Raw genomic sequence first — 17,476 nt, forward strand, 5'->3', positions numbered from 1 at the left:
CCAAAACCAGGAGTGGGTGAGAAATGCAGGAGTGGTGACGTGTTTCTATTATGCTTCTCCTCTGATTGCTCCTCTCCTGGTTTTGGCTTACAGATACTGAGGTAAAAAGCTGACCAAATACTGAATGTGTGCACATGGCCTAGGAGGATAAAGCTACACAGATGGAAAGATCATTTTGTCCTTGGGGTGTGTGCACATGACATCTTTACCCACTTCACGACATTTGACTAACTAATAAATCACGGTCGGATAAGGGTTCTCGACCGATGATGTATAGGTACGCCATGGTGATTGTGTGTGGCACAGGAACTGTGCCAGGGCTATCGTCGTCGGGAGCTCGGTCTACGTGATAGATGAGCCTCGACTCTCACAGCCAGGAGTGGTGCTTGGACCACCCGCAGCTATTTAAGCCTCTAAATGCCCCAATCAATATCGATAATAACTTTTAGGAGGCTGGGAGGAGGAGGCTCCCTCTCTCTTCCGATAAGTGTCTGAGAAGCTTATGTCAGAGTAAGGCCTTGTTCACACTTGTGCATAAAAACTCTGAGTGCAATGCAAGAAAAAAAATTGCATTGCACTCTCACCAATGTTATTAAATGAGTCAGTTCTCACCTGCAAGTTTTTCCTCAGCTCTAATCGAACTGAGGTGAAAATTGCAACATGCTGTGACTGACTGCGTATAACGGACGAGACTCACCAATGCAAGTCTATAAGTGCGAGAAAGAAATCGGACGGCACACGGACCATGCATATGTCCCCCGATCTCAAAGGAAACTCGAAATTTCATCAGCTAAGTAGAGTAAATTCACAGACAGAACCATCAGACTAAAGAGAATAGATAAAATATATAGATATCCTGTAGATATATAATCCCACAAGCCCCCTACAAATAATAAACTTGCACCCCTTTGTGCCTTTCATGTGGCTCTAATTGGTGTTAAGCCTTATTTCACTTATTAACTAAATAACTAATTTAAAAAAGTAACGTTGGATCCCTCCTATTTTTTTGATAACCAGCCAAGGTAAAGCAGACAGCTGTGGGCTTATATTAACAGGCTGGGAAGGTCCCTGGTTATTTGACACTTTCCAGACTAAAAATATCAGCCCACAGCCACCCCAAAATTGTCACATCACATTAGATGCGGCAATTGTGGCACTTCTGTTTCCAATTGCCCTGGTGCAGTGGCAATCAATGTAATGGTAGTTGGTGTTGATGACAGCTATGATTTGTCAAAAATCACAGCTGGCATCAAGCCCCGGTGTTAGTAATGGAGAGGTGTCTAATCAGACATCCCCATTACTAACCTGTTAATCAAAAATAAAAACTCACACTCAGAAAAATACTTTATTTGAATAAAAACTCCCCCTCACTATCCTTGTTCACCAAATTATTGACAATAAAAAAATTCCCATGCAGGTCTCCCGTAATCCACCAAACCCATGTAGACCAGAAATGGATACCTGAAAAACATAAAAAGACAGAAATAAAACAACAGACAGTCCCTCATTCACCAATTTATTAGTAGAAATGTTCCCACAAAGCATCGATGTAGTCCACTTTCCCCGAATCTAGCTCTGGCAACTGTAAAGTTCCTGCCATTCACAATTGCTGGGTACAACCTACAACGCTCAGAAGAGTTGTAGTCAGTACCTGGCGTCTGTGAATAGCATGAACTTTACTGCTATTCAGTTGCCGGAGCCAGATTCAGGGAAAGTGGACTACATCGATGCTTTGCGGGACCAGATCTACTAATAAATTGGTGAACAAGGGACTGTTTCTTGTTTTTATTTCCATCTTTTTAGGTTTTTTCAGTTATCTGTTTCTGGACTGCATTGGACCACATCATATTTGAAGAGACTTTGAGGTGCCTATATGACCGAAAATGCCCAAAAGTGACATCTTAAAAACTACACTCCTCAAAAGGCTCAAAACCACATTCAAAAAGTTTAGTAACCCTTCAAGCGCTTCACAGGATTTAAAGCACTGTGGAAGGAAAAAAAATCAAAATTGTACTTTTTCCCACAAATAAGTGAGTACACTATATACTAAAGTACTGTGGAATACATAAGTGATTGCACTATATACTAAGGAACTGTGCTATACATACTAAGGCTACATCCCTGTATCCGTGTGCAGTGTCGGTGTGCTGCCCGCTTTTGCAGACGCATTGAGCATGTCCTATTCTGATCCTGAAAATTGGATCAGAGCAGAACATTCTCTGACCCTCACAGATCTCATTCTCAGATCCGTGGTTTTCATGTATGTGTGAATGGATCTATAAAACGCTACGAATTCGTGTGCCATCCAATTAAAAAAAACCTGGAAGCACACGGACATTTCACACAAATGTGAGAATGTAGAATAAGGGATTTTACAAAAAAAATTATCACTCCTAATTGTATCATACATGTCTCCCCCCTGAATACAGATATGTACCCCACCATTAATATACTATCAACCACGCACCATTAAAAATATAAAGTGATAAGCAGCGCTGTGCCCCCATTAACTATAATCTCTGACTCCCAATAATATAAATTATTCAGTCTGTGACTCTCCCCAATTATCTGTAAGGCTATGTGCACACGGAATATATGCAAGGATTTACAGTACATGAAAAGTGAATGAGATCCCTGAAGTCTCATGCACATGCTGCTTATTTTTTCCTTGCAGATTTGCAGCAGATTAAAATGTGCTAAAATGTGCATAATGTCAATTCTTACAACGTATTTCACCTGTGCTAATGGGAAAAATACGTAACAAAAGCATGGCAAAAATGTGGAAAAAAATAAATGTATTTTACGCAACTTTCTTCCTGCCAACACATTAGGATATGCAGCAGAATTTTCTACTGCAAATCCTGAACGTGTGCACATAGCCTTAGTCCCTGTCCTGTGTCCCCATCATTCATTTTAAGTCCTTGGTAGCATCATAATGAATTTGGAAGTAGGAGAAGATGCTATCAGGTACAGAGCAACCTCCGCCACCTCCCAATTCATTACAAGTCCCTGATGCTGTCCCACCTTTCAGTTTATTATAAAGGGTCCTATGCACTTTACCCTCTCTTCTCCCACTCCCCAATAAATTTTAAGTCCCTGATAGCATCACAGTGAATTGTGAGATGGGGAGGACGGTATCAGGGGCTTAGCATCCTCCTCCAACACTCAATTCATTTTGCATCCATATCTAACATCTTCCTCCACCTCTCCCTATTCGTAAGTCCATTATAAGTCCCCCTTCCTCCCATCCCAATCCCCCACATCCCTCATTGGCCCCCTCTCCATCATTGCACTCATCACCTCCATGATTGCCTTCTCCACTACCCCCATCATTGTCCTCTCCATCATTTCCTTCTCCCCCACCACCCTCTTCATTGCCCTTCCCGCCACCTCCATCATTGCCTTCTCCACCACCTGCATCATTGTTCTCCCTCTCTGCCCCATCATTGTCCTCTCCACCACCTCCATCATAGCCTTCTCCCCACCACCCCATCATTGTCCATTCCACCACCCCATCATTGCCTTCTCCCCCACCACATCATTGCCTTCTCCCCCACCACCCCCATCATTGCCATTTCCACCACCTCTATCATTGCTTTCTCTCCCCCACCACCCCTATCATTGCCCTCTCCATTACCTTCATCTTTGCCTTCTCCCCCTCCACCCCAATCATAGCCCTTTCCACCATCTCTATCATTGCTTTATCCCCCACCACCCCCATCATTGCCCTCTCCATCACCCCCATCATTGCCCACTCCACCACCTACACACACACACACACACACACCTCTCTGCACGTTCTTCGGCAGCTGCAGCACATACACACACATACCACTCACTACTTTGAACGTTCGCAACAGCGCGGACACACACAGCACCACTCACCCCTCTGCATGTCACCTGCCAACACACACACACACAGACATACACACACACAAAGAGGATCACTCGCCTCTCCGTACATTCGCCACAGCGTGCGCACACACACAGCACCACTCATCCCTCTGCACTTTCCCCGCAGACACATAGAGCATTACTTACCTCTCCGCACGTTCCCCGCAGCATCATCGCTGGCAGCTTTCTCTGACACAGAAGTGCGCTGAATGCTGACGTCATCCAGCTGCGCTGATGTGTCAGAAAGGAAGTGCGGGCAGGAAGCAGAGGACGGATCTTTGCAACTCCGCTCCGCATTGGAGCTGTAAAGATAGCTCACTGCCTGCCACACATGAGGGCATTCTGGCCAGGGACCCCTTGGACCCTCAGCGCCGCATAAACAGGCCAAATTGCCTTCAGTGGTAGCCGCACTTCATGGGCCCTGCTCCACCTCCAGGCCCCTGTGCAACCACACTGGCTCCACATGTGATATGTCCGCCCCTGCTGTACAGTACTTTTTAGCCACACAGCGAGAGTCGGGAAGGATGGAGCGCTATTCGACTCCTGGATAGCAGGTTTTCCTAGATAGAATAGTTTGTGGACGCCATATACAGAGCTCCTAAGTGTTAGAAGAGCAGAATTCCCCCTCATGTGAACCCATTTTGGAAATTACACCCCTCTGGGAATTTATCGACAGGAGTAATGAGATGATTTTGACTCCCTGGGTGTTTTCCAGAAACAAGAAGCAGTAGATGTTGCTGAGTGAAAATTACAAATCTGCCATTGTAGTGACCAGTGCATTGTAGTGACCAGTACATTTTGCCCAGCTCATGCTTCTTGAGACATACGCCTATAAATTAGGCAGGCTCTCATCACTACAGAAATGCCAAACATGTGGATAATAAATATGGTTTAGGCACACTGGAGCTCAGAAGAGAGGGGGAATTTGGTTTTGAGAGCACAGAATTTGGGGTGTGAGAGCCATTTAAAATTTCCAGAGCCTTTGTACTACCAGTATCGTGAAAGCCCCTATATTTTTGTTAACAGGTGACAGATCTTTTTTTTGTGGATTGCTTGAAGCTTTTGTTGGGAACATTTTACATAACATTTGGGATCACAGTTATCCTGTTCTCTACGCTGAGCACTTACATCGGGGCTTACATCTAAATCTACAAATGACAAGATTCAGATGAAACCCCCAATGGATCCATTCACTACAATGAAGCAGTAGAGTTAATCTGGATTCCCTATGGCCTCTGTTCCGCAGTGTCCATTTTTTCAGAGTTGCACAAAACTGTGGTCAACCGCTCTTTTATGCACACCTAAAAAGACAGACCTCACCGTATCACAGGCCAGACAGTGTCCACAGTGCCTCCACCTGCCTCATTATAGGGAGATTTCTGTCGGGGATTCCACCTGAATCACGTATTTTAGAGATTTACATGGAAACTGTGGTGTAAGCGCTCTGTCCGAAGAGCAGTATAAATGTGTGCTGAGCTTTGCTGCAATCTCTGGGAGGCAGAATTAACAAATCAACAGCAGGTGAGGAAATGGTTTTATTTATTTTTTACACCGTTCATCGTGTGGTATACAGTAAGTGTTTAGACGACTTTATTCTTTATGTAGGTGCAATTACAGCAATACCAGATTTTTTTTGCAAAAAAATGTTTGCATCGCCATATTCCGAGAGCTTTAAATTTTCTATAATTCTGCCCACAGTCATTTTGCAAGACAAGTTGACATTTTTATTGGTACCATTTTCAGGCACATAACATATTTTAATCACTTTCTATTCCAATTTTTTGAAGACGGAATGAACAAAAACCAGCAATTCAGGGAATTTTTCTTGTAGGGGTGTTTATACTGTTCACCATTTGGTAAAAGTGGTCAGTATAATTACAGCGATACCACACATATATTTTTTTTAATGTTTTGGTGCTTTTACACTATAAAAACTATAGAAAAAATAATTATTTTTGCATCGCTTTATTCTGAGAGCTATTACTTTTTTAATTCTCTGCTGATGGAGCTGTATATGGTAGCTTGTTGTTTGCAGAACCAGATGACGTTTTCAGCTATACCATTTATATTTACATTTGACTGTTTGATCGCTATTTATTCCACTTTTTTGGGCACTGTGGTAGGTTGACTCACTCGGCTGCTTTCAGAGGTAGACACAAGAAAGCGTTTGGGATCAAACACTTTCTGGTTTATTAACCCCTTTCTGACTTCTGATGTACTATCCCGTCCACTGTATCGGGGCCCATATGACCGGGGACGGGATAGTACATCATAGAGATCAGCGTCGCTCCCAGAGGGGAGCGCCGCCGATCACGGCCAGGTGACAGCTGATTATCACAGCTGACACCCGGCACTATGTGCCAGGGGCGGTCACTGAACGCCCCCGGCACATTAACCCCTGGCATACTGTGATAAAAAAACAATGCTTTATCATCATACCGCCGAACAAAAAGTGCAATGACACGAGATCAAAAAGACGTATATAAATAAACATGGTACCGCTGAAAACATCATCTTGTCCCGCAAAAAAACGAGCCACCACACAGCGACATCAGCAAAAAAATAAAAAAGTTATAGCTCGCAGAATAAAGTGATGCAAAAATAATTATTTTTTAGATAAAATTTTTTTTTATTGCATAAAAGCTCCAAAACATAAAAAAAGACATCACTGTAATCGTACTGACCCGCAGAATAAAACTGCTTTATCAATTATACCATACGTGGAACGGTGTAAATGCCCCCCCCCCAAAAGAATTTCATGAAATGCTGTTTTTTGTTCATTCTGCGTCCCAAAAATCGGAATAAAAAGAGATAAAAAAGTCACATGACCGAAAATGGGTACCAATAAAAATGTCAACTCGTCCTGCAAAAAATAAGACCTCACATGACTCTGTGGGTCAAAATATGGAAAAATTATAGCTCTCAAAATGTGGTGATGCAAAAACTATTTTTACAATAAAAAGCGACTTTTAACGTGTGACAGCTGCCAAACCCGCTAAAAATAGTAAATCAAACCCCCCTTTATCACCCCCTTAGTTAGGGAAAAATAATAGAATTAAAAAAAAGTATTTATTTCCATTTTCCCGTTAGGGTTAGGGCTAGGGTTAGAGCTAGGGTTAGAGCTAAGGTTAGGGCTGAGATTAGGGTTAGGGGTGTGTTGGGGTTAGGGTTGGAGTTAGAATTGGGGGGTTTCCACTGTTTAGGCACATCAGGGGCTCTCCAAACGCAACATGGTGTCTGATCTCAATACCAGCCAATTCTGCGTTGAAACGGTGCTCCTTCCCTTCGAAGCTCTGCCATGAGGCCAAACAGTGGTTTACCTCCACACATGGGGTTTCAGTCTACTCAGTACAAATTGCACAACAACTTTTGGGGTCCAATTTCTCCTGTTACCCTTGGGAAAATAAAAATTGGGGGTGAAAGGATCATTTTTGTGGAAAAAATATGATTTCTTAATTGTACGGCGGTACGTTATAAACTTCTGTGAAGCCCTTGGGGGTTCAAAGTTCTCACCACACATCTACATAAGTTCCTTGGGGGGGGTCTAGTTTCCAAAATGGAGTCACTTGTGGGGGGTTTCCACTGTTTAGGCACATCAGGGGCTCTCCAAACGTGACATGGCGTCCGATCTCAATTCCAGCCAATTTTGCACTGAAAAAGTCAAACGGCGCTCCTTCCCTTCCGAGCTCTGCCATGCGCCGAAACAGTGGTTCCCCCCCAAATATCAGGTATCAGCGTACTGAGGACAAATTGCACAATAACTTTTGCAGACCAATTTCTCCAGTTACCCTTGGTAAAATAAAAAAAATTGGACCTGAAGTAATTTTTTTGTGAAAAAAAAGTGAAATGTTAATTTTTTTTTTTTAAACATTCAAAAAATTCCTGTGAAGCACCTGAAGGGTTAATAAACTTCTTGAATGTGGTTTTGAGTACTGTCAGGGGTGCAGTTTTTCGAATGCCGTCACTTTTGGGTATTTTATATAGACCCCTCAAAGTGACTTCAAATGTGATGTGGTCCTTAAAAAAATGTTGTAAAAATGAGAAATTGCTGGTCAACTTTTAACCCTTATAACTTCCTAACAACAAAAAAATTTGGTTCCAAAATTGTGCTGATGTAAAGTAAACATGTGTGAAATGTTACTTAAGTTTTTTGTGTGCCATATCTCTGTGATTTAAGTGCATAAAAATTCAAAGTTGGAAAATTGCGAAATGTTCAAACTTTTTGCCAAATTTCCATCTTTTTCATAAATAAACACAAGTTATATCAATGAAATTTTACCACTACCATGAAGTACAATATGTCACGAGAAAAACAATGTCAGAATCACCGGGATCCATGGAAGCGTTCCAGAGTTATGGGTGTTATGATTTGGTCACCGAGGAGGAGAGCAAGCCCAAGCTAAGCCACTTCAGCAGCGAGCTGCTCAGACAATTGCTTAATCTCCATTAAAGAAAAAATCCTCCTACGGCCCCAGAGAAAAAGGGGAAAAAATATATAAAAAAAATGCTGACTTTTTTTTTTCAATTCTTTCCTTCCTTTGAGTACCCTAGAGTCTGAGGTTAGGCTGGTGATTCTGTTATGATTGGGTCACCGAGGAGGAGAGCAAGCCCAAGCTAAGCCACAGAAAACCAGAGAGGTTGGTAACTAAGCGGATTTCAGACCCCTGATCCTATCCACACAACTAGCAGTAGCCGTGGAGCGTGCCTACAATGATCCTAGATGCCTCGGCACAGCCGAAGAGCTGACTAAGCCTAAAGCAAGACAGGGGAAATCTAAACTGCCCAAGAGCAGACCCCAAAGGAATAGATAGCCCCCAAACATATATTGTCGGTGAGACAAGATGAAAACACAAACGCAGGTAGGAAAATAGACTGATCAAACGATGGGGCCCACACTGACTAGACAGGACAGGTATCAGGATCTTGTCAGCGCTGGCGGACTGCCATCGCTGAGCAGGGTAGCTCACCTAGACTACGGGGGGGCCCGGGGTCCGAAACTACAGGGAAAGTTCAGACAACAGTACCTGCGATACTGAAGATAGAAAGATGTACAAAGACCTACGATCATGTGACCACAGGGGCGTGGCTTAGCGTCCTGTTGCAGGAGATGACTGTAGGATTCTATTACAGGAATCCTGGAGTACAGGCTAGGGAAACTCAGGTCAGACAAACGAGGGGTCATACACAGATAGGGCGGCGCGGTACCAGAGGAACAGTCAGAATAGTGAGAACGTAAGCAAAGAATCATACACCGAGATGGCAACGCCGTACAAGAGGGGAAATCAGAGCGTAGTCAGGTCCAAGGCAAAAGAGTCATACATGGAGATAGCAAAGTAGTACAAAGGGGACAGGCAGAACTCGTAACAGGGACAGAACCGGATCGAAACCAAACAAGCATAAAGTATCACAATCACTAAGCACACCAGGGTCACACACTCGGCCAAGGTCTGAGTATAAGCGACAAGGAGTGAGCCCACAATGAGGCTATAAAAAGCCTCTCAGAATCTCAGAGTGAGGCTGTCCAGATTAACCTCTAAACTACCTGATCCCACAAACTCAGCAGATCGTGACAACAGGAAAGGAAAGACACTGTCTGCAATCACGCAAAAAACCCTGCAAAAAGGTCCAATACGTCTGATGCAAAAATACTGAAGTCGCACAACTTCACCCACTATATCAGCACTCTGGTATATTCTGAAAGCAGAGAAAAAAAGAGGCCAATATCTAATAAGGGACAAAAACAAACTGGCACAAGCAGTAACATATGGATGGTGATTCAGCACAGCCCCAGCCGGAGCTGGCTGACCCACACAAAACTGAAATAGACAAAACCAGATCAAATGTGAACAGAATAGCAAAAGAACACTTAGCTGAGCATGCAGGGACTGAGTTGGAAACTAAGACTTCAGGAGGCAGGAAAAAATCACCAGCAGGGATAGAGGGAGTCGGCTGTCTTAAATCAAACAGAAACCCCAGATCTCCAATCGTCATCATCATTATCAGGTGGCAAGCCTCTGTTAATCAGATCAGCTCCATTACCTCCAGTAACCACCAGAGGGAGCCCAGAAAGAGAACTTGCAACCCCTCCATCAACCTGACCAGCTCCACCACCTTCAGCAGTAACCAGAGGTAGGCCAGAAAGCGAATTCACAACAGTACCCCCCCTTGAGGAGGGGTCACCGAACCCTCATCCACGCCACCAGGCCGATCAGGATGGGCCCGGTGAAAAGCACGAACCAATCTATCGGCTTGAATGTCAGAAACAGAGACCCAAGAATTATCCTCCTGGCCATAACCCTTCCATTTGACCAAGTACTGGAGTCTCCGTCTAGCCAAACGAGAATCCAATATTTTCTCTACCTCATATTCCACATTGCCTTTAACCAATACAGGATCAGGAGGCGCCGCCATAGGATCTACCGGCTCCACAAACCTCTTCAACAGAGATATATGAAACACGTTATGGATCTTAAACGTAGCTGGAAGAGCCAATCGAAAAGAAACAGGATTAAGAATCTCCAAAATCTTATAAGGTCCAATGAATCTTGGCTTGAACTTTTGAGACGCAACCTTCATAGAAATATTCTTTCACGACAACCAAACCATATCACCCACTTTAAACCGGGGACCAATGGTTCTATGCCAGTTGGAAAACCGTTGGGCTTTTTCCTGAGAGAGGGACAACTTATCCGCCACTTGGTCCCAAATCTGCTGCATTCTCTCTACCACAGTGTCCACACTTGGGCAGGTCGAAGATTCCACTTGCCCTGAAGAAAATTGAGGATGAAACCCAAAGTTACAGAAAAAGGGCGACATCAAAGTGGCAGAACTAGCTGTATTGTTTAGCGCGAATTCGGCCAAGGGCAAAAATGAGACCCAGTCATCCTGATCAGCAGATATAAAACATCTCAAATAGGACTCCAAAGTCTGGTTTGTTCTCTCAGTCTGCCCATTGGTCTGAGGATGAAAGATAACTGAATTCCCAGTTTGGAACAGAAAGCTCTCCAAAATTTGGAAACAAACTGGACTCCTCTGTCCGACAAAATGTTCTCAGGAATCCCGTGCAACCGAACCACCTGTTGTAAAAACAAGGGCACCAACTCAGAAGAAGATGGCAACTTTGGGAGTGGTACAAGATGGATCATCTTAGAAAATCTATCACAAATCACCCAGATAACAGACATTCTCTGAGAGACAGGAAGATTGGAAATAAAATCCATTGAGATATGGGTCCATGGCCTCTTGGGCATCGGCAGGTGCATCAACAACCCACTAGAATGAGAACAGGGTGTGGACCGAGAACAAGGCCCACAGGATTGCACAAAATTCCTGACATCACGAGATAAGGCAGGCCACCAAAAATACCGACTCACCAAATCTCTGGTGCCAAAAATACCTGGATGACCAGCCAATGCGGAGCAATGAATTTCAGACATTACTCTCTTCCTCCACTGGTCAGGGACATACAATTTTCCCATAGGGCAACGTTCAGGTTTGTCCTCCTGAAATTCCTCCAGGGCGCGTCTCAAATCTGGTGAGATGGCAGAAAGAACTACACCCTCATTTAGAATGGTAGTAGGCTCGGTCACAATAAGAGAATCCACAAAGAAACTCACAGAAAGGGTGTCCGCCTTAACATTCTTAGTGCCCGGAAGAAAAGAGACCACAAAATTAAAACGCGTGAAAAACAAGGCCCACCTAGCCTGAATAGGATTCAAGCGTTTGGCTGATTCAAGATAAATCAAATTTTTGTGGTCGGTGAGGACCACAACTTGATGTCTAGCTCCCTCCAACCAATGTCTCCACTCTTCAAATGCCCATTTCATGGCCAACAATTCCCGATTCCCCACGTCATAGTTACGTTCAGATAGGGAGAATTTTCGAGAAAAGAATGCACAGGGATTCATTTTAGAAGTCACCGGATCTTTTTGGGACAAAACGGCTCCTGCACCAATCTCAGAAACATCTACCTCTACCTGGACCAAGGGAATGCAGTGGACGTGATGTACATGGACTTTTCAAAAGCTTTTGATACGATGCCACACAAAAGGTTGATACATAAAATGAGAACAATGGGGATAGGGGAAAATATGTGTAGGTGGGTTAAGAGCTGGCTCAGGGATAGGAAACAAAGGGTGGTTATTAATGGAGCACACTCGGACTGGGTCACGGTTAGCAGTGGGGTACCACAGGGGTCAGTTTTGGGCCCGCTTCTTTTTAACATATTTATTAATGACCTTGTAGGGGTCATAGAGAGTAGAATTTCAATATTTGCAGATGACGCTAAACTCTGCAGGGTAATCAATACAGAGGAGGACAATTTTATATTACAGGAGGATTTATGTAAACTAGAAGCTTGGGCTGATAAATGGCAAATGAGCTTTAATGGGGATAAATGTAAGGTCATGAACTTGGGTAGAACAAACAAGATGTATAATTATGTGCTTAATTGTACAACACTGGGCAAAACTGTGACTGAAAGACCTGGGTGTATGGGTGGACTACAAACTCACATTTAGTGGCCAGTGTCAGGCAGCTGTTGCAAAGGCAAATAAAATAATGAGATGCATTAAAAGAGGCATAGATACTCATGAGGAGAACACAATTTAACCTCTATATAAGTCACTAGTGCGACCACACTTAGAATACAGTGTACAGTTCTGGTCTCCGGTGTATAAGAAAGACATAGCTGAACTGGAGCGGGTGCAGAGAAGAGTGACCAAGGTTATTAGGGAACTAGGGGGTCTGCAATACCAAGACAGGTTATTACACTTGGGGTTATTTAGTTTGGAGAATCGAAGGCTTAGGGGTGATCTTATTACAATGTATAAATATATGCGGGGACAGTACAAAGACCTTTATAATCTTTTTACTCTTAGACCTGTGACGGGGACAAGGGGGCATCCTCTACGTCTGGAGGAACGAAGGTTTAAGCATAATCACAGACGCGGATTCTTTACTGTAAGAGCAGTGAGACTATGGAACTCTCTGCCGACTAAAATTTAAGAAGGGACTGGATGCCTTTCTTGAAAAGTATAATATTACAGGGTATATACACTAGTTTCCTTAATATTGCGTTGATCAGGGAGCTAGTCTGATTGCCGTATGTGGAGTCGGGAAGGAATTTTTTTCCCCAATGTGAAGCTTACTGTTTGCCGCATGGGTTTTTTTTGCCTTCCTCTGGATCAACATGTTAGGGCAGGTTAGGATAGGATATGGGTTGAAATAGATGGACTTAAAGTCTCCCTTCAAGCTTAATAACTATGTTACTATGTTATGTTACCTCCACCTGAAATGGGAGTGAGACATCAGGTTGCCGTATAACCGGAGCAGAAGTGAATCTCCGCTTAAGCTCCTGAAATGCCGAGACTGTCTCTGGAGACCAATTCACCACATCAGCGCCATTTTTGGTCAGATCAGTCAGTGGTTTGACAATACCAGAAAAATTACTTATAAATTTACGGTAGAAATTAGCAAAACCCAAAAACTTCTGGAGAGCCTTCAAAGAAGTGGGCTGAACCCAATCATAAATGGCCTGTACCTTGGCTGGGTCCATTTCAATAGCCGACGGGGACAAAATGAATCCCAAAAATGAAATCCTCTGTACACCAAAGAGGCAATTCGATCCCTTAACATACAGGGAATTTTCCCTCAAAATCCGGAACACAGTCCGGACATGTTCCACATGAGAATCCCAATCACTGGAAAAGATCAAAAGATCATCCAGATAAATGATCAAAAACTTATCCACAAAGTCCCAGAAAATATCGTTCATAAAAGATTGGAAGACAGAAGGGGCATTAGTGAGCCCAAAAGGCATCACCAGGTACTCAAAATGTCCCTCCGGAGTATTAAACGCCGTCTTCCATTCATCCTCGTGCTTGATGCGAATAAGATTATACGGTCAAGCTTGGTAAACCAACAGGCACTATTAACTCTGGAAAATAAATCAGACATCAGGGGTAACGGGTACTGATATTTAACAGTGATTTTGTTAAGGGAACGATAGTCAATACAAGGCCTTAATGAACCATCTTTCTTGGCCACAAAAAAAACAAGCACCTAAAGGTGAAGAGGATGGTCTAATATGACCCTTCTCCAACGACTCCTTGATATAAGATCGCATAGCATCATGTTCGGGTACCGATAAGTTGAAAATCCCTTGGGAAATTTACGCCCAGGCATTAACTCAATTGCACAGTCATAACTCCTATGAGGAGGCAAAGATGCAGACTTACTCTCACTAAATACATCAGAAAAATCAGCCAAATAATCAGAAATATCATGAGACTGGGGAGAGGTGGAGAAAACAGGAGTGTCACTAAGAACACACTGACAACACCAACTCACCACAGACACAGATTTCCAATCCAAAACAGGATTATGAGTTTGCAACCAGGGAAAACCCAGAACAATAGTATCAAGCAAATTGTGCAACACCAAAAATTTACAATTTTCTTGGTGGTCCGGGCGACCCGCATTATCACCTGGGTCCAAAACTGGGGTTTATTGTCCGCCAATGGAGTAGCATCAATACCCCTCAAAGGGATAGGAGTCCGCAGGGGTATCATGGGAAAACCACAATGTTTAGCAAAGTCTAAGTCCATCAGATTCAAAGCTGCTCCTGAATCTACAAAAGCTTTAGCGGAAAATGTAGACAAGGAGCAGATCAGAGTAATTGCCAAAAGGAACTTAGGCTGTACACTAGGGTGACCGCAAAAAATCGATGTCGGAATTTTGTCCGTCTGGACCCCACAAAACGATTCCCCTTTCCAGATATTGAGATAGCCAAAATTTGAGCTCGATCAAACGACGTTAACCCGTGCCGCTCGTCGCTCAAAGTTTGAAAAAATCCAAATTGAGGTATTTTAAGATTTAGGTATTTTGCATAGTCTGTTAGACTATAAAGAATGTGACAACAACATTGCAGATATAGCCCTGACCAAATTTTCGAACCATTTGTGGTATTTGAATGCAGAGTTGGTGGGATTATCGTTTTTTGATCCCACCATTACAGACAATGAAAAGTTGTTAATGGCTAATAAATTGCTCAGTAGCACAGATGAACCATCAGAGCACGCTAGGGTTGTAAATCCAAAAGTTAGGAAAGAAAAATTAAAAGAGGTAGGAAGTAACCGACTTTAACGACCTTCTGACAAAAGATGAAGAACAAAAGCAATATGTCCTGCAAGTTGTAAGCAAATGCCGAGCATTATATTCTGACGTTTCAAAAACTACTTTAACAAAAGCTCTAGAATAGATTAGATAACTATGTAAAATTATCAACTCATGTAGATTAGCGTGCTCTGATGGTTCATCTGTGCTACTGAGCAATTTATTAGCCATTAACAACTTTTCATTGTCTGTAATGGTGGGATCAAAAAACGATAATCCCACCAACTCTGCATTCAAATACCACAAATGGTTTGAAAATTTGGTCAGGGCTATTTCTGCAATGTTGTCACATTCTTTATAGTCTAATAGACTATGCAAAATACCTAAATCTTAAAATACCTCAATTTGGATTTTTTCAAACTTTGAGCGACGAGCGGCACGGGTTAACGTCGTTTGATCGAGCTCAAATTTTGGCTCTCTCAATATCTGGAAAGGGGAATCGTTTTGTGGGGTCCAGACGAACAAGATTCTGACATTTTTTCCCCCCCCATATGAGATCCGGTCACCCTACTGTACACTGCCCACGGCAAATATGTGAGCAAAACGTTTTTCTCGTTTAGGGCAGACAGAAATAGTATGATAGGCGTCTCCACAGAAAAAACACAGCTTATTACGCCTTCTAAACTTCTGACGTTGCGCCCTAGGCAAAACCCTATCACATTGCATGGGTTCAGATGTTCGTTCAAAAGGCGGCAATGCCTCTCATGTAGTTTTACGTTCACTTACACGTCGATCAACTTGAATGGCCAATGACATAGAATAGTCAAGACCAGAGGGAACAGGACATCCCACCATAACATCCTTTACAGTTTCTGCCAAACCCTTCCAAAAGAGAGCTGCTAGGGCATCGTCATTCCATTTAGTAAGGACCTCCCACTTTCGGAATTTTTGACACTATAACTCTGCAGAATCCTGACCCTGGTTCAATACCAATAAGGTTTTCTCAGCTTGATCAATTGCATTAGGTTCATAATGCAACAACCCCAAGGCTTGAAAAAATGCGTCCACATTAGTCAGAATAGGATCTCCAGGTGTCACAGAAAAAGCCCAATCCTGGGGATCGCCGTGCAGCAAGGAGATGACAATTTTAACCTGCTGCACAGAGCTCCCCAATGAGTTAGGCTTCAAGGCAAGAAATAGTTTACAATTATTCTTAAAATTCAAAAATTTAGACCGATCCCCAGAAAACACATCAGGAGTAGGGATTTTTGGTTCAACAGCACATGATTGAGCGAGATAGGCAGAAATTCCCCGCACTTCAGCAGGGAGCTGCTCAACACAATCAGACAATTGCTTAATCTCTATTAAAGAAAAAATCCTATATATAAAAAAATTCTGACACTTTTTTTTTTTTTACAATTCTTTCCTTCTTTTGAGTACCCTAGAGTCTGCGGTTAGGCTGGTGATTCTGTTATGATTGGGTCACCGAGGAGGAGAGCAAGCCCAAGCTAAGCCACAGAAAACCAGAGAGGTTGGTAACTAAGTGGATTGCAGACCCCTGATCCTATCCACACAACTAGCAGTAGCCGTGGAGCGTGCCTACGCTGATCCTAGACGCCTCGGCACAGCCGGAGAGCTAACTAAGGCTAAAGCAAGAAAGGGGAAATCTAAACTGCCCCAGAACAGACCCCAAAGGAATAGATAGCCCCCAAACATATATTGTTGGTGAGACAAGATGAAAACACAAACGCAGGTAGGAAAATTGAGAAAACGATGGGGCCCACACTGACTAGGCAGGACAGGAAAGGAAAAACACTGCCTGCAATCATGCAAAAAACCCTGCAAAAAGGTCCAACACGTCTGATGCAAAAATACTGAAGTCGCACGACTTCGCCCACTATATCAGCACTCTGGTATATTCTGAAAGCAGAGCAAAAAAGAGGCCAATCTAATAAGGGACAAAAACAAACTGGCACAAGCAGTAACATATGGATGGTGATTCAGCACAGCCCCAGCCGGAGCTGGCTGACCCACACAAAACTGAAATAGACAAAACCAGATCAAATGTGAACAAAATAGCAAAAGAACACTTAGCTGAGCATGCAGGGACTGAGCTGGAAACTAAAACCTCAGGAGGCAGGAAAAAATCACCAGCAGGGATAGAGGGAGTCGGCTGTCTTAAATCCAGTCAGAAACCCCAGATCTCCAATCGTCATCATCATTATCAGGTGGCAAGCCTCTGTTAATCAGATCAGCTCCATTACCTCCAGTAACCACCAGAGGGAGCCCAGAAAGAGAACTTGCAACCCCTCCGTCAACCTGACCAGCTCCACCACCTTCAGCAGTAACCAGAGGTAGGCCAGAAAGCGAATTCACAACATATGGCCTCATAAAGGGACAGTGGTCAGAATTGTAAAAATTGGCCGGGTCATTAACGTGCAAACCACCCTTGGGGGTAAAGGGGTTA

At 43.3% G+C, this 17,476-nt stretch overlaps 1 protein-coding gene across 1 annotated transcript in view; it reads left to right on the plus strand.

Annotated features, from left to right (window-relative positions):
• Nucleotides 1-17,476, plus strand: part of CFAP96 (cilia and flagella associated protein 96) — a 46,504-nt gene that overhangs the window by 15,663 nt on the left and 13,365 nt on the right. The gene's annotated exons all lie outside the window — the stretch shown is intronic.

The sequence above is a fragment of the Dendrobates tinctorius genome, unplaced genomic scaffold (assembly GCF_039654945.1).
Source record: "Dendrobates tinctorius isolate UK_male_01 unplaced genomic scaffold, ASM3965494v1 ptg000008l, whole genome shotgun sequence".
Taxonomy (NCBI): domain Eukaryota; kingdom Metazoa; phylum Chordata; class Amphibia; order Anura; family Dendrobatidae; genus Dendrobates; species Dendrobates tinctorius.